Here is a 23,246-nt window from a genome sequence, read left to right as displayed (position 1 = left end):
ACGCCGGCTCCGTGCTGTCTGTCACAGCTGCTAGGGAGGGGCAGGCGGTGCTAGGGGTACTACATGTTCCCTGGCACAACAGGCTCAAATCCCACGCCGGGAGATCAGCTCAGGCCTCCCTGGGCTGGCCCCACGTGCTCTAGGCAGCGTGGGCCTTTCCTAGTAAAACATCCCTGCGTGAGGGGGGGGGGGCGCCACAACCTGGGGCGCCTTCGGTAACGGCTGGGCCGCCTCCTGTCCTGCCCTGCCCGCTCCAGGTCAGGGCTCACTCCGTCCGCGCCAGCTGGGTGGAATCGCAGTCACACGAACACACATTCAAACGTAAACGGCCCGTTTACATGTCGGTGAGGGGAGGTCTTATGCCACGGGGTAACCAATACTTTCGCAAAAGGGTGCTCCTCTCCTGGCCAATCAGAGGAGAGAGTTTTGCAGGCGGCCTCCAAGTAACTCCGACGGATGCCTCCACTGACCAATGCCTGTCGAAGGCGGAAGGATGACGATACGGTGCCTCATAGGTTGGCTCTCGAGTGGGCGGGCCTGGAGGCGCCGGGCGCCTGAGCCCCCGACTGGGTGGCCGAGGTGAGCCGGGGAAGATGGCGGAGTGAGAGGAAGAGGCTGAGGGGAGAGGGCCGGCCGCGGCCTGGCGGCCTCGGCCAGGGGCAGGTAAACGGAGCGGGGAACGGCTGCCCGAGAAGCGAGACTGAGCCTGGGTAGTGGCGGGACCTCACCGCTCCCTGATTGGGCTGGGCCCGGGCATCTATGTACCCGCCTCCCCTTCCTGCTCCCTGATTGGGCTGGGCCTGGCCGTATACGAATTCCGGCTGGTACTCGCTCTGGTTAAGTACCGGCCCCCCCCCACCCCCCTTAATCCCTAAGCCGGCTGGGCCTGGGCACGTAGGTCTTCGATGTCTCCCCTCCCCTCCCGCGCCGTGTGTGTGTTTGTGTGTATGGTATCCCCCTGATTGGGCTGGGTGCTGCCTCTTCACCATCTCCCCCCCCCCCCCCCCACGGGCCTGGCAGACGGTGTGTATTAGCGATGCTCCAAAACTGGAGCCGCAGAATTCTAGGGGGAGTGTTTAATTAGATTCCTCGTATCTGAATTTTACACACACACACGCTAGTTTACTCCAGTTGATAATGCTCCTCCCGAAGCTACCCGTCTGCTGTGGTTTGTATCGTCGTCTGTCTATCTTTGGGCTTATCACTGTTGTATTTAAATACTAATGTAGTTCAAGGGTTCGTAGAAAACCATAGCAGAAATAGTTTGGAGTGCTGGTTTAAAGGGTCCTGAATTCAAGTCTGTCTGAATGAGGAGAGCTCGAATACACCCTGAAGAAGTCTGAATAACTTCAGAGGCACTGGAAGTATGGATAACCCATAGCGATGCATTAGATATAGACTTGTTAGTACGCTGCAGCAGATGGTTAGAAGAACCGTTTCCTGCATAGTAAATCAGCTGTAATTTATGTTCAGAGAACAGCTGCAACTGTTGATGTGCATGGCAGAAAAATCAAAACACATAATTTGAATTTAGTCTATTCAGCTGGTGAAAAGAGTGCTGAATATTTCAGACTACAAAAATAGAGGCCTGAAAATTACGCTATTAAAAGATTGTATCTTTTATACACGAAGTCTGGATGTTAGTGGAATGCTGTTAAATTGATGACTTGACCTATTTTTTCTACCTTTGTTTTCTGTGAGCATATTGCATTAGGTGAGGGGTGCACACAAGGGAATGGATTTCAGATGCTTAAAAATTCAAAATCAGGATTCACAAGCAATATTACAGGTTTCAGAGTAACAGCCGTGTTAGTCTGTATTTGCAAAAAGAAAAGGAGTACTTTTGGCACCTTAGAGACTAACCAATTTATTTGAGCATAAGCTTTCGTGAGCTACAGCTCACTTCATTGGATGCATACTGCGGAAAATACAGAAGACGTTTTTATACACACAAACTATGAAAAAATGGGGGAGGGGGGGAGAAAACCTGGATTTGTGCTGGAAATGGCCCACCTTGATTATCATACACATTGTAAGGAGAGTGATCACTTTAGATAAGCTATTACCAGCAGGAGAGTGGGGTGGGGGGAGAGAAAACCTTTTGTAGTGATAATCACCCATTTTTTCATGGTTTGTGCGTATAAAAACGTCTTCTGTATTTTCCACAGTATGCATCCGATGAAGTGAGCTATAGCTCACGAAAGCTTATGCTCAAATAAATTGTTTAGTCTCTAAGGTGCCACAAGTACTCCTTTTCTTTAAACAATATTACAGCAATAAAGGAGATTGTATGCACGGTGGAGAGAGGGAAATGTCAACAAGAAAATTGATTTCAGTTTCAAGTTTCCAAATGATTATTGAAGACAGCAAGCAGGAAAGTATTCTATAAACAATGGGAAAATTCACATAATACAATATTATTTAAAAACAGGCTTCCCCTTTTCCAGATTTGTAACTTGTAGCCAAGGTCAGTGTACTTACTAAATTATGCACCTAGGCCTTCTGGCTTCTTTGTTGCTCTGATGTAGTAGACTGGTACTAAACTAAAGAACTTTTTTCATAGAATCATAGGGTTAGAAGGGACCATGGGGTCATCTAGTCCAGTGTTTCTCAAACGTGGCCACCAGGGGCTTTTTCTTGCTGCCACAGCCTCCTGGGCAGTGGTGATTGGGGAAGGGTCAAAGCAGTCGCACTTCCCCCAAGGCCACCAGCAGGGGTTGGGCCCTGTCCCGTCCCCCCCCTGGAGCCACAACTGCCAGAGGAGCAGGCAACCAGTGAGAGTTCCCGGGAACGTTGGTGCTCAGGCTTTAGGCTTCAGCCTGAGGGTGATGGTCTGCAGGGTGGCCGGCTCCAGGTCCTAGCTGCGGGGTCTAGACTTTGACCCTGGCTACATGACAGCGGGCACCAGCCCCAGGCTCACCACCACTCCCCATTACCTCTGCCCCCTTCTGCCTCCTACCCACGTCCCCATCCAAAGTTTAGTTAGTTCCTTGGCTTGCCAGGGCTAAGAAAACTTTGTTGTGAAATTTGATATTTGTATGTTTGCTAATATCACTTTTCACAGCAGACTTAGTAGCTAGCTGAGAACTGTGAAAGGTGATATTATCAAACATACAAATATCACTTTTCACAGCAGTAGACTAACTAGCTAGCAAGCCTTTAAAAAAAAAAAAAAAGCAAAAGAAATAACAAAAAAGACAAGAACATGCACCTTATTTGAGTTTGTATTCTATTTAGGTCTAGTAAAGAATAGAGACAACTGTACATTATTTTTATTGTTGAGTCTGCAAAAAAAAAATCTACGTAAATAAATTATGATTTGGATGTGTATATATGCATATTTATTTATTTTTCCTAAAGTTAATTAAGTATTTTAGGAAAAATTGTCAGAGCAGCCACCAGCAAGAGTTGGGGGCCACACTCTTGAGGTCCCCAAAAATATTGTTGTGATAACCCCGATCTAGTCTAACCCCCATCCATGACCGATGGCTATCCAACCTCCAGCAAAGGAGCTTCCACAATTTAATTTGGTAATGCTGTCATGAAATTTTCAGTTTGCTGTAGAATTTTATGTTGAAAATACATAACTACATTGTACTTGTCAGGAGGAAGGTAGAAGTCTTGGTGGGTAGGTAGAGGACATTTGGAGTTTTGGACACCTGTGGAAAACATGGCAGGATGTTTGAAATTAGATGCATGTTACTGATAAAATAATTATACTGTAGTTAAGTTTGAGTTAATTATTGTTTTAGGTTGTGTGCATATTCAGGAAGACTGCACTCACATTGATTCTCTCAGTTTGTATTAGGAAGATTTTCTTACCAGAAATCTTTCTTTTTCAAATTAAAGCTTAGATTCTGTTCTCTTTGATTCTGCAAGAGGTGGATATGTTGTTGGGATATTCCAGAATAAATATGGTCCTGCTTCTGACTAGAATTAACAGAATAATAAGAAGGCAAGTAACTCCCTTCTCCTTCACATGCATGCACTCACCACTTCCATTCAACCCATAATAGCAGTATGCACATTTAACATGGATTAATGGTGATATTTAGTTGCATTGGCTCCCCAAGAGCTGCAGAAAATAAAACCTAATAATCTTGTTCCCGTGGGCGAGGAGTGGGGGGACCGAGGGCCTGACTGTCCATGTTCTAAACTCCCCTGGCCAGCTGGGGCTAAAACTGCTGCCTGAGTTGCTGTTGAGCAATTTCCACATTCCTTTCCCTGTCTGGAGGATTTGTTTGAGGAACTCAGGAGATTATGTATGTCCAGCTGTCTACCTTCATAGGTCAACATAGTCTTTGAGAAGGAAAAATAAAAGGCGAGTTCTCTAAAACTTTTTTTCTGAACTTGCTTCTGTTTTATTTTTCCCCATTATTGCATGGAATGGTGTTCTGGCTTCTTTTTAAAACCTCTCTCTAGAATATAATAGCAAGACTGTGAAGGACATTCATTTCTGGACTGATTGTAAGCTCCTATTGGAGCATTTTGTGGCCAGGCTTCAAGTGCTTGAGATGTCATTAACTTCTTCAGCAAAAACGTGGAATCCTAGTTCAGATAGTGTTTTTTACAGGAACTTCCCCTTACTATGTGATTCCATATCTGTTTCCATTCCCCACTGATGTGAAAATCAAGATACTCCTCCTTACCTAATTGCCAGTAAAAATAAATAAATCCGCCGTTGGAAGTTAGTTGACATTTTTGTTGCTGAAAGGAATCCAATTTATGCTGCCAGAGAACACGGGAAAGAAAGAAGAAGCAAAGAACACAGAAGAAAATACTAGAAGCAATAAAAAAGCAGATCAATCAAGAAGCTGCCATTTTCAGTTGCTCAGTTTTCTGACCAAAACTGCATTTTAAATCAATACTTGTGATAGAAGAGGAGGATCTGAAGGAAAAATTAACTCTGGGGACCATTGCTTATGAAACCATTAGAGTCTTGCAGGTAGTGTAGCTCTCATGTATATTCCCTCAAATCAAAAAACATGGTTAAAAAGCGGTTAAACTCCGATTGGCAATTTCCTGGAAAAAATTTCCTAGCTTAGGACAGGGTGCTGGTAAATACTGTCTTAAACTTGGTTTGAATTAGAAAAATAATTGTACCAGTTTCCAGCAGGTTCAGCAAACACAGAATGAATCTTTTGAAACTGTGGATACATCCATTAAAAATGGAGGAATAGGCTTGATCTGTCCACTACATCAAAGTTAGTCTTCTGCTACAGAATGCTGCCTGACCAAATGGACCTAGACTGGTAGTCTGTAACTTTGCATGCTTTTGATTGCTTAATGCTTCAAGCGTGCAACTCAGCATTATTGTCATTTTCATGTAATCAGCTGTTTTTTACTTTTGGTTTATATCGAAAACTGAAATATGTGATAACGTGTATAACTTCCTTGAGAAGATACAAAACCAAATTGCATACAGACATTCCAATATTTACATATATTTGTATTATGCCCACTGCAGTTTTGTTTTATTTGTATAACCCTAAATTAATTACAAATCTACTGCCTTATGTAACTACAGTTTGAATATGTAACTAAAACTAATTGAAATGAGGTGTGTGTTGACGAAACAGCAAATAGAAATAGAAAATGCCTTAAACTGGGACTAACTGGTTTTTCCCATGGTGGTAAAAACCACCTCTCATAAATACCATGCCATCCCTGGTTTAACTTGCTCAAGTGACAATGCCACTAGTGCAACTGTGAAAAACAGGAAATTCCTAGTTAAGACCTTAGCAGTCTCTTGCAACCTATAACCTTGACTTTTGCCTTCTCCATACTTCCTTACCTACATCCATCACACATGACCTGAACAGTCCAGACCAGAGATGGATCCCACATTCCTGGCACATGAGTGAAGAAGTGCGGTCATGACAGTGGAGCTGCGGAGGGGTCCCTGCGGGGCTGGTGACCCCAATCCCTTTGGCACAAGGTGCAGGGGAGGCTGGGGTCCTGGTGGGGGGGAGCAGAACCCCCCTGTGGAGGACCATGAGTCCCTAGCTGTGGTTGAAGTCACTGTGTTGCTGAAATGGCTCCTACCCAGGATGGAGCCATTCAGCAGTGGGGTGGGCTCCTCTGTTATTGGGGACTATTCCTCCTCCTTGCAGTCTGAACTTGCAGTCCTGGCTGGGGGTCTCTGCTCCACTGGGCCAGGACCCGAAGCCTTGCCTGCAGGGATTAGGTGTCACTGGCCCCATCCACCCACCCACCCACTCACTCATTGGCCAAATGTTTGGGAGCCATCCTGGGCTAGAACTATTCAGCAGCAGGATGCTCTCCCCTGCAGCTGGAAGCTTGTCCTTCTCCTTGCAGCCCTAGCTGGGTGGTCTCTGATCCACTGAGCTAGGATGACCACAGCCTTTCCCGCATCTTGTGCCTGCAGGGATTGGGCACCACGTCCCTGCGGCCATGCAGGGAGCCATCTGCACCTCCCACGTCATGAACACACTTCTGCCACGGGGGAGCTGCCAATCCCTGCAGGTACAAATTGTGGGGAAGGCTGTGGTCCTGGCAGAGCAGACCCCCCTGGCATTCCCTGATGGTGAGTGTGAGAGTGGGTCTGTAGCAGCGGGGCAGAGGGCTGCCTGCACTGTCGCAGGAGCCATTCAGCACCTTGTGACCTCACCCTCAGCTAGGGGAGTCCTTCTTCTTGCAGTCCTAGCAAGGGGTCTCTGCTCTGCCCTGCCAGGTCCACAGCCTCCCCCACACCTTATGCCTGCAAGGATCAGGTGTTACAGGCCCTAAGGCAGCACAGGGATTCCTCTGCACCTCATACTCCTGTGACACCAGGAGTGCAGAGGGCTTGTTTTTTCCATTGATTTCAGTGTCTGCTAAAATGGATGTTTACTGACAGTTATCAACTAAAATTAAATCCTGTGCAGCATACCTGCAAATTACTAACCTTATGACCAAACAATCCTCTTTTTGTAAGGAACAACATTGTCAAGGTTCCTTCTCCACTCTGAACGCTAGGGTACAGATGTGGGGACCTGCAGGAAAACCTCCTAAGCTTACTTTTACCAGCTTAGGTTAAAATTTCCCCAACGTACAAACTATTTTACCCTTTGCCCTTGGACTTTTGCTGCCACCACCAAATGTCTAACACCGGTTACTGGGAAAGAGTTCGTTTGGAAACGTCTTTCCCCCCAAAATCCTCCCAAATCTTACCCCCTTTTTTCTGGGGAAGGTTTGATAAAAATCCTCACCAATTTGCATAGGTGACCACAGACCCAAACGCTTGGATCTTAAGAACAATGAAAAAAGCATTTAGTTTCTTAAAAGAAGAATTTGAATAGAAGAAAAGTAAAAAGAATCACCTCTGTAAAATCAGGATGGTAAATACCTTACGGGGTAATTAGATTCAAAACACAGAGAATCCCTCTAGGCAAAACCTTAAGTTACAAAAAGACACAAAAACAGGAATATCCATTCCATTCAGCACAGCTTATTTTCTCAGCCATTTAAAGAAATCATAATCTAATGCATATCTAGCTAGATTACTTGCTAAATTCTAAGACTCCATTCCTGTTCTGTCCCCGGCAAAAAACAACACATAGACAGACACAGACCCTTTGTTTCTCCCCCCCTCCAGCTTCGAAAGTATCTTCTCTCCTCATTGGTCATTGTGGTCAGGTGCCAGCTAGGTTATCCTAGCTTCTTAACCCTTTACAGGTGAAAGGGTTTTTCCTCTGGCCAGGAGGGATTTTAAAGGTGTTTACCCTTCCCTTTATATTTATGATAAACATTTTTAAGAAGTGTTCACTAATTTTAAATTTCATTCACTTGTGTCTGATTTTCAAAAGTTCAGAGCACCTGCATTTTCCTTTGATGTTCGTGTGATGAATGGTTCCACATCACCTCTGAAAATCAGGTGGAAAGGGTGTCAAGCTGAGCACTCTAAAAATTAAATATGAAGTTAGTGAATGTCTGAAAATTTTGCCCCTAGCAAATTGAGGCACATTACTAGTTGAGGCACTCATTTGCATGATGTAGTTATGAAAAAGCAGCAGCAGCAGATGAAATATTTAAAATTTGACTTATTTTAATGTGTAGTTCATTCACTTATAGTCTTGGGTCTTACTTTGCTCATTCTAACGTTGGTCGGAATCACTCTTCTTTATCAAATGAATTATTCTATGAAGGACTTCATGTTGTGTTCACATGCTCTCAAAATCTATTGTGTATTTAGTTATTGTAGTATGATTTGAGATTGTCAAATTCTGACCTTTCACAATGTGTAAATGTAAGGGCTAACCTAAGAGAATAGAGCTAGAAATCACAATAGAGCACAGTGGATTGTATCTTGGCTAAAGGTTCTGGTTCTTCTCTGCCTGTGAAAATGTTCCGCAGTGCAGGAGGAGGAGAATAAAAAGGATCAGAATGCTTTCGTGTGTATGTTGGGAGTGTTTTTTCATTGTGTAAGCTCTGTGTAATGAAGTAGCCCTGCTTACAGGTGATCCATCATTCTACCAGTTGGGTTGTCAGCATCACATTCTTGAGTCCTGACATTATTCCTTCCCCCTACAACTGTTTAGACAGGCAGTAAAGATGTATTTGTTTTATCAATCTGCAATAATTCCATTCACCTCAGTTTCTAAGGAAATGGAGTTGGACATATGTCTGTAGGAAAATCTCAGTCCCAGTGTGTTGAACAATTATCACCATAAAAAAAAAATTCTTACAGAACAAATCCAATTAAGAGCAGTGTGGGAAGTAGTGTATTGTACATCTAGTTCTCCAGGTGAGTTCTTCCGTGCATGGATTTACTGGTGTTCTTAATTAGGTATGGGTACGTAAATTTTAGGAGGATGAGGAGTACAGTGTTTACTCCTGGTGGCATTCTGTGCCAAAAAATTAAGTTCGCACAATATTTTAAAATTCTGCATATTTTATTTGTCAAAATAACACAATATAGTCACACCAAGTTTCAATTATTTTTGGTCACTTATTTCAAAATACCTGTCAGCAGGTATGTCTGTAACAATACAAACAACAACAAAAAAGATTCAGGAAATGTTTTTTGACAAATAGATTTCTTACTAGGCTTATTAATACAGCACTAATTTGGTATTAATACAGTAATAATTTGATAAGTTTTCAGAATGGAGAGAGGTAACTAGTAGTGTTCCCCAAGGGTCAGTCCTAGGACCAATCCTATTCAACTTACTCATAAATGATCTGGAGAAAGGGGTAAACAGTTAAGTGGCAAAGTTTGCAGACTATACTAAACTTCTCAAGATAGTTAAGACCAAAGCAGACTGTGAAGAACTTCAAAAAGATCTCACAAAACTAAGTGATTGGGCAACAAAATGGCAAATGAAATTTAATGTGGATAAATGTAAAGCAATGCACATCGGAAAAAATAACACCAACTATACATACAATATGATGGGGGCTAATTTAGCTACAACTAATCAGGAAAGAGATCTTGGAGTCATCGTGGATAGTTCTCTGAAGACATCCACGCAGTGTGCAGCATCAGTCAAAAACGAATGGGATGTTAGGAATCATTAAAAAAGGGATAGAGAATCAGATGGAGAATATCTTATTGCCCTTGTATAAATCCATGGTACGCCCACATCTTGAATACTGCGTACAGATGTGGTCTCCTCATCTCAAAAAAGATATACTGGCATTAGAAAAGGTTCAGAGAAGGGCAACTAAAATGATTAGGGGTTTGGAACAGGTCCCATATGAGGAGAGATTAAAGAGACTAGCACTTTTCATCTTGGAAAAGAGACTAAGGGGGAATATGATAGAGGTATATAAAATCATGAGTGGTGTGGAGAAAGTGAATAAGGAAAAGTTATTTACTTGTTCCCATAATATAAGAAGTAGGGGCCACCAAATGAAATTAATGGGCAGCAGGTTTAAAACAAATAAAAGGAAGTTCTTCACACAGCACACAGTCAACCTGTGGACCTCCTTGCCTGAGGAGGTTGTGAAGGCTAGGACTATAACAGGGTTTAAAAGAAAACTAGATAAATTCATGGAGGTTAAGTCCATTAATGGCTATTAGCCAGGATGGGTAAGGAATGGTGTCCCTAGCCTCTGTTTGTCAGAGGGTGGAGATGGATGGCAGGAGAGAGACCAGTTGATCATTACCTGTTAGGTTCACTCCCTCTGGGGCACCTGTCATTGACCACTGTTGGCAGACAGGATACTGGGCTGGATGGACCTTTGGTCTGACCCAGTATGGCCATTCTTATGTTCTTAATTCATTTAAACAACAATGCAGAACCATATTTCTCACACCCCTCAGAAGCAGAGCAAAGGCTTGGGGGAGTCAGAGGTAATGGAGGAGCTGAGGGAGAGGGAAGTAAATTGCTGGGAAGGAGCCTGGGTGTGAACTTGGAGGGCTGTTGAGTATGGGTGGAAAAAGTATGGAACCTTTTTTTGGGGTGTGTGTGTGTGTGGCAGGGATGGATTGTTAGGGAGCTTCCCCCATGCAGATCCTGGCTGACCCCTAGCCTCTCCCATTCAGTCAGACACATCTGCCCTTGTCCCCACGTGTCTCTGTGCCCTCACCCAGCCACTCCCCTGTCCCTGTGTAGCTCTTCACCCCGCTCCCCCGCCACATCCCCATGTGTCTTTGCACCACCCTAACCCCGTGGCCCTGTGCCTCCACTCCCATTCAGCCCCTGCCCCAGTCTGTCTTCCCTCACTAGCCCTTATGAGCCCCTGTCTGACGCACCTCTCCTGCCCCCCACAGCCCATCTCCTGACCTGGCCTGACAAGCGCTGTGAAGGCAGCTCTCTCTTCCCTCCCTGCAGGGAGCTGCAACTTTGTTCTGTCGCCACAGCGTCCCTGGTGGGCAAAAGGCGGAACTGTAGCAACATTTTGGCAGAAACTTTTTTCTGCTTGAAAAATTAGAAATCTGTGGGGCTCATTAAATATGCACACGTGCAGTAGTGTCAGATTCCCCCAGGAGTAAGTGTTGCACAAACTGACTAAAGTGAAAGATTTCACCAACTGATCTATTAAATAACATGCATATTCTTACCTCAGGGACAGAATGGTTTCTGAACAAAAACGTTTTGGAAATGTCTTGGGTAGGTGCTCTTCTCCCCAGAAGTGAGGGGGAAAGTTGATTTGCTCTCATTTAATCCATTGAAAACTAAACTTTAAAACCAGTGGCATTTTGCTACCATTTAGAATGAGGTATTTGTTGGGATGGATGAGCTCGTTCTAGGGTGGCTCAGTAGGCTTTTTCCTATCAGGGGAAGGAAAGACTAATTCATCTGTATAATAATTTATGGAGTAATATCATGATTCTTGCTTAACTAATTCCTGGAAGATAACCACTATTGCTCTTTTCCTGGTGTTTGTACCCTGCACAATGTCAGGATAACAGAAATTTTGTTCTTGCTTTGCTCTTTTGTTTGTTTTATTTATTTATTATCCATCTTGTTGTGCCAATCAGGTTCACTTATGTTCCATTTTGAGTGCCAATCAGCAAACTGAAAGGAAAGGCTCTTGGTGGAAAATGATGGCATGTGTGGCCATGAGGTTAAGGGTAGGTATAAACTATCTGTTTCTTTTTTGTTTCTGATTTTTTTTTTTTAAAAATCAGTCCAAGAGGGATTTGGCTTTCCTTGGCATGCTATAGGGGTACTGGACTATTACCACAGTGTCTGCTTGAACTGCTCCTGATAACTGAGCCTGATTTAATGATTTATTCCAACAAGAATAAATGCTAATTGCATTCTATTTTATGCTGACAGTCAAAATGTCAAATATTAAACAACTAATTTGAGGGTTTTGATTTCATTTTTGTCTCTTGCAATGCGGAAAGATGTTCTTGCCGTTAAGGCATAGGACAGGGAGTCAGGAAACACTGGATTCTCTTTCCAGGTCACCACAGACTTCTGGTGTGACATTAAGCAAGTCACTCACCCTCTCTGTCACAGTTACCCCATCTGTATAATGAGAATAATAAGACCTTCCTACTTATATGGGTATGATGATGTGAAATTTGCTAATATTTGTGAAGTGCTTTGAGCTCCTTGGTGAGAAAGTTAGAGGGATGTGTACAATAGCTGTGTTTTTCTGATCCACCAATATCCACCCACTCTTTCAATATGGGACCCTAAAATTGTTAACTAGGAGATTAATTTCAGCTACCTGCCAAGCAAGGAATGAAGGTGATCTAGAGCAGGGAGGTAGACATAGGCAAGAAAAGACCAGATAAAGGGGGAAGAGGATAATGGAGGAAGAATAAAAGCTGGTGTGTATATGAAATCTTCCCCCTTTCCCACATTGCAGCATAGAGAGGGTCATTGATGGACTTCCTGCCATAGAAGAGAAAAACGATCTCTTGGCACCAACATGGCTGTGCCCCTACACAGTTGCATCATCAGTTTAAAACAGAAGCTTCATTTCAAACTGCCACTATGATCAGATATGCCAAGAAAGTGCTACTGGTGCAGGAGCATAGGTGTAGTCACACTGGGATTCTCTATCTTCAGTGAATGAAGAAAAGCAAGTGGGCACAGGAAAAGAAGCTAACTTGTGTGATCTTACAGCCACTATGAACACCTTTCTTCACTTGTGGTATTCATAGTCTTGTAGATTGTGATTAATTAGCTCCTGGTTTATGGTACCTGTTTGTTTTGAAAATTTGGCCAAAAAGACAATCAAGGTGCAATGTGTGTATTCTTTTCCTGGCACCACACTTCCCTTGCAACAGCATATTTCTGGGTCACAATTAAGAAATAATATAGTTACCTACCACATTCCCAACAGTGTGATACTTGTTGCTGGACACACTGCTTCTGTGTGAGCAAGTAAGTTTTTAGTTCAGTATATCTGTAGTGTTTACTTAGCCAGCCTAGAAACTTCTAAAGTTAGAACTCTAAGAACTTTAAGTCTCGCTATCATTGCAGTTTGTGCAACATCCTGATCTTGTATAAATTGAAATCAGATTTTGAAGAAGTGAACTTTTGAGCATTTTAATTTTGAGTTAATTTCATTCTGTTCTCTGTTATTCCTTCTGTTTTTCCTTTTGTGTTTTCAGGTCTGTTCCTGGCATCCCAGAGGAAGTTATCCTGTTACTTTTGCTTAGAAACTGATCATAGACAGTGAAAGGTGGATGCTCCACTACTAGTGAAGAAAAGTCTTTTCCTTATCTCCATGGCATGTAATGAGAAAAGATTCTTCTCTTTATGTTTCAACTTCTTAAACCACCATTTGATGTGTGGAGCCTGCACCAGCTGGCATCCGCCATAGGAGCACACAGCAAGCATTTTACCAACCCTTACAAGCGAGCAACAGAAATCATGTTTGATAGGTCCCTGAAGTGATGTCTTCAGAGTTTTTGAGCTCTGTTTTTGCACCCTAGAGAAGATTTTTACAGGCATGCTCTCACAGAAACCAGTCTTCTTGAATGGTATCTCCTTTCTATAATCTTAGGAGCGTAACGTCTTCTCCCACTGTGCCCTATTGGAGAACCAAGTAAATGGATAGTGCATCTGCATGTGATGCTGTGCCAAGCTGTTTCAACATATGTGAAAGGTTGCAGCAAGAGAACCAGAACAGATTTCCACCCTGAAATGAGGAACAAACTTAAAAAAAAACAAAAAACCACAATCCTGGAAAATCCCTTAATGAGGATGTCCTAATCCAGAACAAAGAACTGACTTTGTAGATAAATGTCTCGATGTCACCTCGTGAAGCAGCTAATGCGCAGAAACAAATACAGAATTACCTTGTATATCATGGATGGATGAATCCTCACATTCTGTGATCAAAAACATCTGCATGTGTAAATCCACATAACCAGTGAATGTGAGGAGCTTTCACCAGGAAAAGAAGTTGCTCTGCACTGTCTCTTTTGTAGCAAGCCCCTTCCCTAAGAAGGTGAATCTTTGAGAGCCTCCTAGTGCTAAAGTTGATCCTATAGTGTTGGGTTTACATTGTACCTCCAGTCTTCTTCAGCAGCAAAAGGAACAAAAAAACTGTCTATGATCCAAGAGATGGAACAGAACTTCTTTTTAATAAAGCAACTGACCTCTGGTGGGATGGGAGAGGCTACAAGGATAATGCTCCAGCTCATCCCCTCAACGTCCTGGATGCAGTTTATAACTTCTTCATACAGCTGATGGAGTTGGTTTTTAACTCTCCTTTGGCTACTGGAATACTGGGATGGGTACTCTTCCAGGGTGTAGGTGATGGGAGGTCTGATAGAGAAACAAGTTCAGAGAGAGCAGAAATGCTGAAGGAAGTGTGCTCTTTTTCTGGCTCCTCCTGTATCTCCTTCCCAAACTAAGGAGGAGATCATGGTTCTCACGTGTTTACACCAGAGTCTTTGTCTCCATCACTTGTGACTTACACGGGATGTTTTCTTTCCTTTTGAGATAGAAGCTTTATGTTGTTTAGTTGCTCGCTGCAGTGGTAGTCTGTGTGGTCAATGAGGTTTCTTGGTGGAAAGGCCATAATTGGTTTATCTGTTTTCTTCCACTTGAACCTGGACCACTTAGTAGTGCACCTTATTTCAAGCTTGTGTTAATGTGAATTTAGCAAATGTGATTTGCTGATTTTAAAACATATAATTTCAAATCTGGATAAAAAAAGGGGTATAGGCTCTGTTCATATTAATTTTTATTTTCTTTTAGAAAACCGCTGGAGAGAGCCAGGCAACCTAAAAATGGCTTTTTTAAAAACAAAACAAAACAAAAAAACCCAACAGCTGAAAGTCTACTTAACTCCTGGTGACAAGTAGCGAGAGCAACATTTTATGGCTGGTAGAGAAGGGAAGGGATTATAAAAGGATGGGGAAGAGAGAATCTCTAAAGAAACTTTTTCTTATATCTCTCTAATCTGTCTATCTAATCTATCTATTGTAGTGGAAGTTGAAGGAGAACAAATTCTGGAGTTGAACAAACCCATGCACTGGCTTTGGTCCTGCTCTTCACTCCTGGAAATAAAGTTGTGTAGAGCCACAGGGAACTTGTGTTGTGACAATAAGGTTTAATTACATTGTTTCCTGTTTTGTGCTCTCTTAGAGAGAAAATCAGACTCATTGGGTAGGGAATGTTGAGCTGTACATTTCATGTTGAAAATAATACAAGATGTAATGGCATCAGAATATAGTAAGCACCAATGCACCAGTCAGCTGTGTTTATCTGTTCACTTGGAGAAATAATTATATTCATCATGGGTAGGCAGTTGGGCTGGTTTCTTTTAAATACAGTGCAGTCCCTTGCCAAACAGAATTTGGATTTTTGAGCGTTAAAGACAACTGGAAAAATATGTTCCCTTTTAGAGCCTTCTCTTACTGAAGTCAGTGGGATTTAGAATTGATTTCAGTAGAGGCAGGATCAGGCCATTAGTGAGGGAAATATCTGCTGTCCATGTCACAGGTTTAAATGTGATTAGAAGGCATCCATTATGGCAAATGTTTGTTCTTAAGCCTGGTGAGTCTTCTTTTCGCCTTCCTGACTCCTATTTGTCTCCCTTCTGACATAACCACTTGCAGCTGTTTCTAGCACAGCCTCATAGCAAATTTGATATTGTTTCCCATATATTGTAAAAGGCAGAGAATGGACTCTGGAGAAGGTGGACACACTTTAGTCCACTTTGTCACATTGATAGGAATAATTGTCTCCAAGCTCTGCCTCATAGTGAGAAATGGAAACAAATGTTGACTTTCCCTGCCTGCCCCCTAACATGTAACCACTTGATTAATTTTTAAGATAAAATTATAATCCGGCTAATGTTCTGTGGCTGTCACAGGAGTAACTGCAGTTGTGCATGCCCAAAAGACCCCACTGCAGTATGCTTCCTGCCAGTTTCTTTATGAAACTGCTGTATTAGGCAATACTGCCTCAGCCTTTAGACTTTACTCTTTGCTCCGCTTCTGTTTCTCCATGTTGGCAAGAAATCTTCCCGTATGAAAGGTTAAACAAATAAATAAGGGGCATGTGCAATAGATATATATACATATATATATATATATATATATATATTTTAATACTTGTGGACAAAATGATGTTACAAGTTGTTTGAAAACAACAAAATCACCAATGTCTTCCATTTTGAGATGTGTATAGTTCCATAAGCATTAGTGCTTCGTAGCAAACTGTAGTGCCATGTTAGGATCAGTGCATGAGCCTAGTAGTATTTTTACAATTTCAGAGTGGCAAATTATTATTGACAATAATGTAACTAACAGTAGAAAGCAGACAGTAACAGATGTTATGAACGTGGTCTAAAGATGCAGTATCCTTCTTAGGCAGTGGTAGTGACAATGCTATCTTTGGAAACGGAGTTTTTAACTTGAGGGGCTTTGTGGAATAATAGCTGACTTTTTTGTTTTGTTTTTGGTAAAGTCTATCCAAGCTAAACAGTAGACTGTGAGCATCCAGACGAATCATCTCTTCGTCCATATAAGGTGAACTGCAAGACAAATCCAGGACACCCACCAAATTGACAGTGGTATTTGTTTCCTTTTAGTCTTAGTGAAACACCCTAAACTGTTCTTGCAGACTCTGTCTTCGTGTAGACCACTTCATTACTACCTATCCCATCCACCGTACAGAAGCTGAAGAGGCACTGTACGTGTTTTATAGGCAACTCTGCTACCTTCTCATATGAGTATAATTAATGAGTTCTGTTAACTGTTGAGCAGACTCACATTTTGCAGAAATAACTCTATTTAAAAAATGATATGCTAATGATCAACTTAATTAGTAAGACTAGTTAAATTATGAAATTCAAATTGCTGTATACAAGTTTTTTCAATTTTGTGCACTTAGCATCCTAAATTATAGATTGAGACTTCCAGTACTTTTCCTAGCTATCTGATTTCTTTTTTAACTGAGTGGCAATTTTCTCTCTCTCCACAATGCCTCTCCCTCTACCTTCTGAGAATGGAAAGCTGAGCTAGGTAAAATCCAAATGGTTTGTCACTAAGGATAAGATTTTGTCATGGAAGTCATAGATTCTGTGACTTTCAGAGACCTCTGTGACATTTACCCTTCAGCTTCAGCCCTGTGCCTGGGGCATTGGGGCCAGAGCTGTCAGCCGGCGGGGGCTCCGAGACGCTGCGGGTGGCAGGAGCCCCACTGCTGTCAGCCATTGTGAGCAGTGGGGATCCCACATCTCCAAGCCATAATGAGCAGAGGGGCCCTGTAGCTGTCAGCCTGCTATGGACGGTGGGGGCCCCAGAGCTCTCAGTCACTGGCACTGGAGCCATCAGCCATTGCAGGCGGCAGGGGCCCTAGAGCTGTCAGCCATGGTGGGTGCTAGAGCTCCCCCTCCTCCAACTGCAGGGCTTGGGCTCTCATCCCCCCTGCGGAGCTTGGGCTTCAGTCATCCCTTGGTCAGTTTCCCGCATCCCCATTATTTTTAGTAAAAGTCAGAGACAGATCATGGGCTTCCCTGCATTTTTTTATTGCCTGCAACCTGTCCCTGACTTTTACTAAAAATAATCGTGACAAAATCTTAACTTTATTTATCACTTTCTCAAAAGGCCGTTTGGACTATTGAAGCAAGAAATGGAAATGACTCCCAACCCAGGTTTACAACAACCTGTGTATGATATCTGTCTGATTTCCTGGAATAGCTTTTTAATTGCTCTCACTATTGGTTTTCACCCACCTCTGTTTTAAAAATAACAAAGACTGCTGTCAGCTAAGAGAGGGTACTGCATCTTTTCTTGAGCCCTGCCTGTAAATGGCCACCTGGGAAAAATGGGTAGCTTGGGTTTCTGAGTTGATCTAGATTAATTAAATGGGCAAAATGTACTGAGATACAAAACCAGTGATTCTTGCAGAGTTAATTATGTAATAAAAAACAGAGTCTCTGCATATTCCGTCTCTCCATGTATATTGGGCAGGTGGGCTGTTTACAGTAGAGCTCTGGGGAACTGTGCTCAAAGCTAGTTCAGTTCTGAATAAAAGTAGCTATACCATTGAATCAAGTAGCTTAGTGCTTGGGGGAATCAATTGATAAAAAAATACCTCTGAAACTGGAATGCAAAAATAGCACAGTATGTAGGGGGAAATATCCCTGATGCAAACAAAGCCATAAAAAGATTTAATAAAACTAGAATTTTAGTAGCAATAACTGTTTTGCATGTAATAGTAACTAACTTGCATTAGCAAGATTGTACAGTAGAATAAGTGGTAATAACCAAATAAGTTTGTGGTCTGTGCTGCAGGGAGTTGCATGAAGAGAATAGTGTCTCTTTTCAAGAAGATGGAAGAATTCCTCTTTCTTTTGAGGGAATATGGCGCTTAAATACCATGGTGATGAGCCTGGTATAAAACCTGGATAGCTATAGGTCATGCGTCTGAATTGGTGCATGTAGGGGAAGAGTGGGCAGTTGTGTATGAGTGGCTGGTTTCCCTGTTGCTTGTTTTGTAGTGTAGCATGTGCAGTGCCTCTGAGAGGAAAGTGCTGAGATACAAAGAAGACCCGTTTCCCACAGTTGGAAAGCATGATTTAAAGCTTTTATTGCAGAGAGGGGTTTTTGTTTTTTGTAAAAATAAACTAAGTAGAGATATGACAGGTCCTAAAAAGAAAGTATTGTCAAATGTTGACATATCAAATGTTTCTTCTGCAGGGACAGAATTGCAGGATTTATTTCTTTCAAAAGACTGTCCTCCTTCCTCTTTTAAAATTTTAAGTACAAACCGGCCATACGCTTCCATTTAAGATTAAAACTTTTCTGTTCACCCTATGAGTTTTGCAAAGCCAATTGCAGTAGATTCTCTGGTAAGGCAGAGGAGAACTGATCTGCTGCTGTGGTCTTTGTCCCTGGCAACTATTAGAGGGGCACTCAAAAGAGCCCATGGAGTTTTAAAATACAACCCACAGCTGACCTTGTCTTCAATACAGAAGAGTAGCCTGCAGAGAATATACAGCTCGGCATGCCATATTCTGTCCTGAATTGAATTATTAAACCAAAGTGTGTATTGATCCATGTGGTGGCTTAATCTCTTTGATCAGGGTGGGATATTGCATGCTACCATCTGTAGTGTGTGAGAGTGGCTGAACTTTGCTTCATTATTTAGTAAACTAGGTGGGGCCATTTGTCCCTTGGCAAGTCAATAACATGAGTCTCTGTTGGGGCAAAATGTGGGCACCCCTAATCTAATGTAACCAAGATGGATGTATGGATAAGTAGTTAAGCGTTGGCAAGTAGGGCATATCCAATAGTAGTCTTGCACATGAAAACCTGTGATCTAAAAGATGGTGATTTGAAATAAATTCCAACCACTAAATTATTATTAAAACAGGAAACATACCAAGAAGAGACCTTAACTTGATCATGTCCTAGGCATACTAGATGGTATTAGACCAGCCTTATACAATTACGAAAATCTACTTGCCAGTCTTTTACCATAATAATGAAAACACTATCTTGCTCATATCTCCAGAATATGTACTTTTCCTAGCTGAGTAGAGTTTTGCAAGACTGTGTTACACAGTTACAATGAAAACTTGAAGGCTATCTATCTGCTTGTTGCTGCCATTGCAGACTTTCTGGTGAACTATTCTCCAGGGGTGACTAAATTTCCAAAGACAGCTCACAGCAGCAATGTCAGAGATTCTGCTGCCCTGGGGCCACTGACCTGTGGTATAATTTTTTTTTTTTCCCCTCCCAAGCCCTTGATTTCCTTGCTTGCAAAACAAAGCAGAAAGTTCAGATAATGTGATGGTTTTCAAGTAGTGGCATGCTAATACTAGGTCTAAGCAATGCTAAGTCTAGATCATAAGTGTGTGGACTGTGCAGAAACCTGTGATCTGCTTTCTTGCTCATTGGTGCTGCTGGAGAAGTTCTAGCCAGTACCTATCCTGTGAATTACAGCTCTTGCTCGATACAGCTGGCTGTTACAGACCTTCTCAGCACTAAGAAATCCTTGTGGCAAGTTTTTGGGAATAGAGAGCTGTGACAAGCTTCAGGAAAATGATATTTTAAACAGGGCTTTGCTACGAGCTCTGCTGTGAAGGTTATTTTCTGGGTTTTATGGAAGTACTCCTCAGTAATAATGGGAGAACAGAACCTTTCCTGAGGAAGTTTGTCAGTGCTCTTAGAGACCCCTTTTTTCCTTGCACTGCAGTGACCATCCTTTCAGCTGTGAATGGAGACTAGCTGAGATTGCCTTCCAAGCCCATTTGTACAGCTTTTTACTTGCGCCGGAGGGCTATATGTTGGGCAATTCAAGGTGTAGCCTTTCCTCCCAAAGGTTCAGCATGTTGCCTTCACAACTGGCCAGGCTAAGGCACGAAGGGCCAGCAGCGGAACCTGGGCGTCTCACACAGCAGTGCAGAATGCTACCTATGGACACCCACCCCCACCACCCCCATTTTCCTTCAGTCTGCTTTGCACTTTTTCCTGAAGTTTGCCTTTAGAATAATGTGTATACATGTGCAGCATAAATAAAGGATATGTCTGGCACTAAACCTACGTACCAAGCAGTCACAGTATACTCAAATTCTCTAAGGCTTACCTTTTATCTTTACTGTCAGATGTTCTAACTTGCTGTAGCATGTCCTGTGTAAATTCTGTTTTCCCTCCGAACTGAATGTGTGTTTGCAGAGCAACTAAAAGAATGTTCATTTGTGAAGCCCTAGGCACAAAGACCTGCATGGACAAACTGAGGAAGAGTGGCACAGGCCCACAAATCAAGTCTTATAGAGCTAGTATTCTAATTATGCATGATTCAAAATGTCTAGTGTTACATAGTTATTACCAGTAAATTCAGATATGCATTTATTCATAATGAAGCAATAGGAACTAATATACCAATAGCTTGAACTTACTGCTTTGATTCTCAAATTTTGTTTTTAAAGAATGCACTGCCTCTGTAGAGAAAGGGGCAGATTATACAGATAGGGACAGAAGCATGGCACCAAAACTGCATATCAGGAACGAGGATCAGCAGAACTCGCCTTTTTAACCTCTTGCCTGGTTCACATTAGTGCCCTGAGCATGTAAAAAACAGGGCATGAACTAAGCATGTTTAGTGGCGAGATGAGGTTTCTCAGCTGCTGCAATTGTAGCAAACAGAAAGGTGCAGAGTTTCCCAGGGTGTGGGGAGGGCAACAGGTGAAATCCAAGTTGGATAACATAAAACTGACTCATAGTAAACTGAGTGTAGGAATTGCCTGACAATAGGTGAAAGAGGTCTTGGCCTAGTGAGGTAAATTCTTTGCAAGGGGTTGAAATCAATAAGCACAGTCCACATATTTCAGGTGTTGAATAGCTTTTTAATAGTATTTTCAGGTAACTCATTAGCCACATAGGCCGCTGTACTGAAGCATACTGGTATGAACCAGCAGTAATGGCAACTTTTAGGAATGAACATGAAATTTTTGACAAAACTTGTGTTTTTATTTTGTTGAGCTCTGTGACTAAAACTTTGAAAAAGTTATAAAATGAGATTTGCTCAATGAGCGTCCTGACCTCTAGCAACATAGGTGACAATGTTTTGTTCTTAATTTAACTGATTAAAAAAAATAGTAATTTTGACATGAGAGAACTAATGGAAATCAGGTGCCATCTATTTGTTTGCAAACTTTCACTATGTTTTCTGCAAAGAATATTTCTTGAGCCACTTTGTGGGTGTTTGGGGAAAATTGCTGCTGAGAATGTAAAAAAAAAAAAAGTTATATCTGTAGCAGAGCACAAGAACTAATGCTGCTTTTCCTAGTGTAGAGCATGTAAACTCAGAAGCTCTCAGACTTGAGACAAGTAGCCTTTGAGATTCATTACTTCTATCTTATTATGGCTACATCTAACTTTGCAGGGGGGACCTAGTTTATGTGGAAATTCCTCTGTCAGAAATTCCCACCTCTTTCTTTGAAGAAAGAAGATGGGGCAAGAGGAAGGGTTTATGGGTCAAGTTAACTGCTGTCTACATTCTTAGCCAGTGTAATACAAGCACACCCACAATGCTGGCTTGGTGTGGGGAGCTATATATTTTTTTCTCATTGTTGTTCTTTCTTTAGATGTACAGTCGTTGCAAAATGAAAAAGGGAATATTAAGATTTAATCTGTGATTGACTGTATTTTATAGTATCAGAATATGGTTGAAATTTTTCCTTTGGGCCAACTTCTGTAGGCAAAAAGGAATGGTTAAAACATGTTTAGCCCAAGTGGTCAAGCATGCCACTAAAACCCTACTGGACATCCTTCAGGACTACTCTTCAGTTTAAAATCCTGCATTAGTACCTTTTTTTTTTTTTTTTTTTTTTTTTCAAATAAGGCCTGGTCTGCATTTAAAATTTAGGTCAACACAGTAACTACACTCAGAAAAATCTCCACCCCTGAATGTTGCAGCTATGCTGACATAAACCCCCTATGGCTAGGTACACAAAGAGTGATAGTAGCTAGGTTAAGAATTCAAGTTGGTGGAGTTACTACAGTGACAGAGAAACTCTCTGTCACTGTAATGTACACTACTGCTGTGCCACTGTACTATTTGGAGTGTAGACATTGCCTGAGGGGTAAGCAGTTAGTATATTTACAAGTACACACTTATTTTCCTTCTAAACAAAAAAGAAATAAGACTTCATTGTAAGTAAACTCTTTGTGAGGAGCATGGTGGAAGAGCAGAGGAGAAATTTTGAAGGTGGTTTTCAGCTCTAACATAGGAAGGGGATTGAGTAGATGCCTTTTTTTAAAAAAATTGTCCTTAAGTTTGGAAACTAGGCTAGAGAATACTTCCTATACTGAACTTCTGATAGTATGATCACATATTCATTGTATATAGACCATGCACAGGAAAGATTAGTGAAGGAATTTAGTGGTAACACTGGAAACCATTTATTCCATTGCACTGTGTTTTATGTGGTAATACTAAAAATTTCTCCCTGTATATAGTTGACGTTTTCCAAAAGGCAGCTTGCTTTTATATCTATGCATCTTTGGGGATTTGAAGAAAAGACTTTATTCTTTTGACACTGTAAAGAGGAACTGTTTAAAAATGAACTTGGAAACTCTGCACCTGTATACAATTTTTTTTAGCAATAAAGCAGCACGGGCTGAGAATGCACTGAAACCTCATTGTGTGTCATTTGTTAGGAAAAAAGACAAGCTAGAAGGTAGCCATGTTGTTTCAGGTGGAACTGGTAGTTCTGCCTGTTAAGGTTACCCAACCCTTCTCATTATAAGACCTTGTTTTCAGAGTTATACACTACTTTGCCAAAACTTTAATGTGCCTCAGGCTGAATTATTTTGGAAAACTTCAGCCAAAATGATTCAGCCATTTACAAAAACACAGCTAGGGAAA

General features: G+C 41.9%; 1 long non-coding RNA gene across 1 annotated transcript; it reads left to right on the top strand.

Annotated features, from left to right (window-relative positions):
• The first annotated feature begins 530 nt into the window (after window positions 1–530).
• LOC311522972 lies at window positions 531–23,009 on the top strand. The gene is made up of 3 exons (XR_014712225.1): window positions 531–663; window positions 11,429–11,521; window positions 13,022–23,009. It is a non-coding gene; the product is annotated as an uncharacterized lncRNA (long non-coding RNA).
• Window positions 23,010–23,246: the final 237 nt, after the last annotated feature.

Source organism: Lepidochelys olivacea (assembly GCF_965140295.1).
Source record: "Lepidochelys olivacea isolate rLepOli2 genome assembly, chromosome: 6".
Lineage (NCBI taxonomy): Eukaryota > Metazoa > Chordata > Testudines > Cheloniidae > Lepidochelys > Lepidochelys olivacea.
Note: the sequence above shows the minus strand (reverse complement) of the source record. Positions and strands in the feature narration are given on the sequence as shown.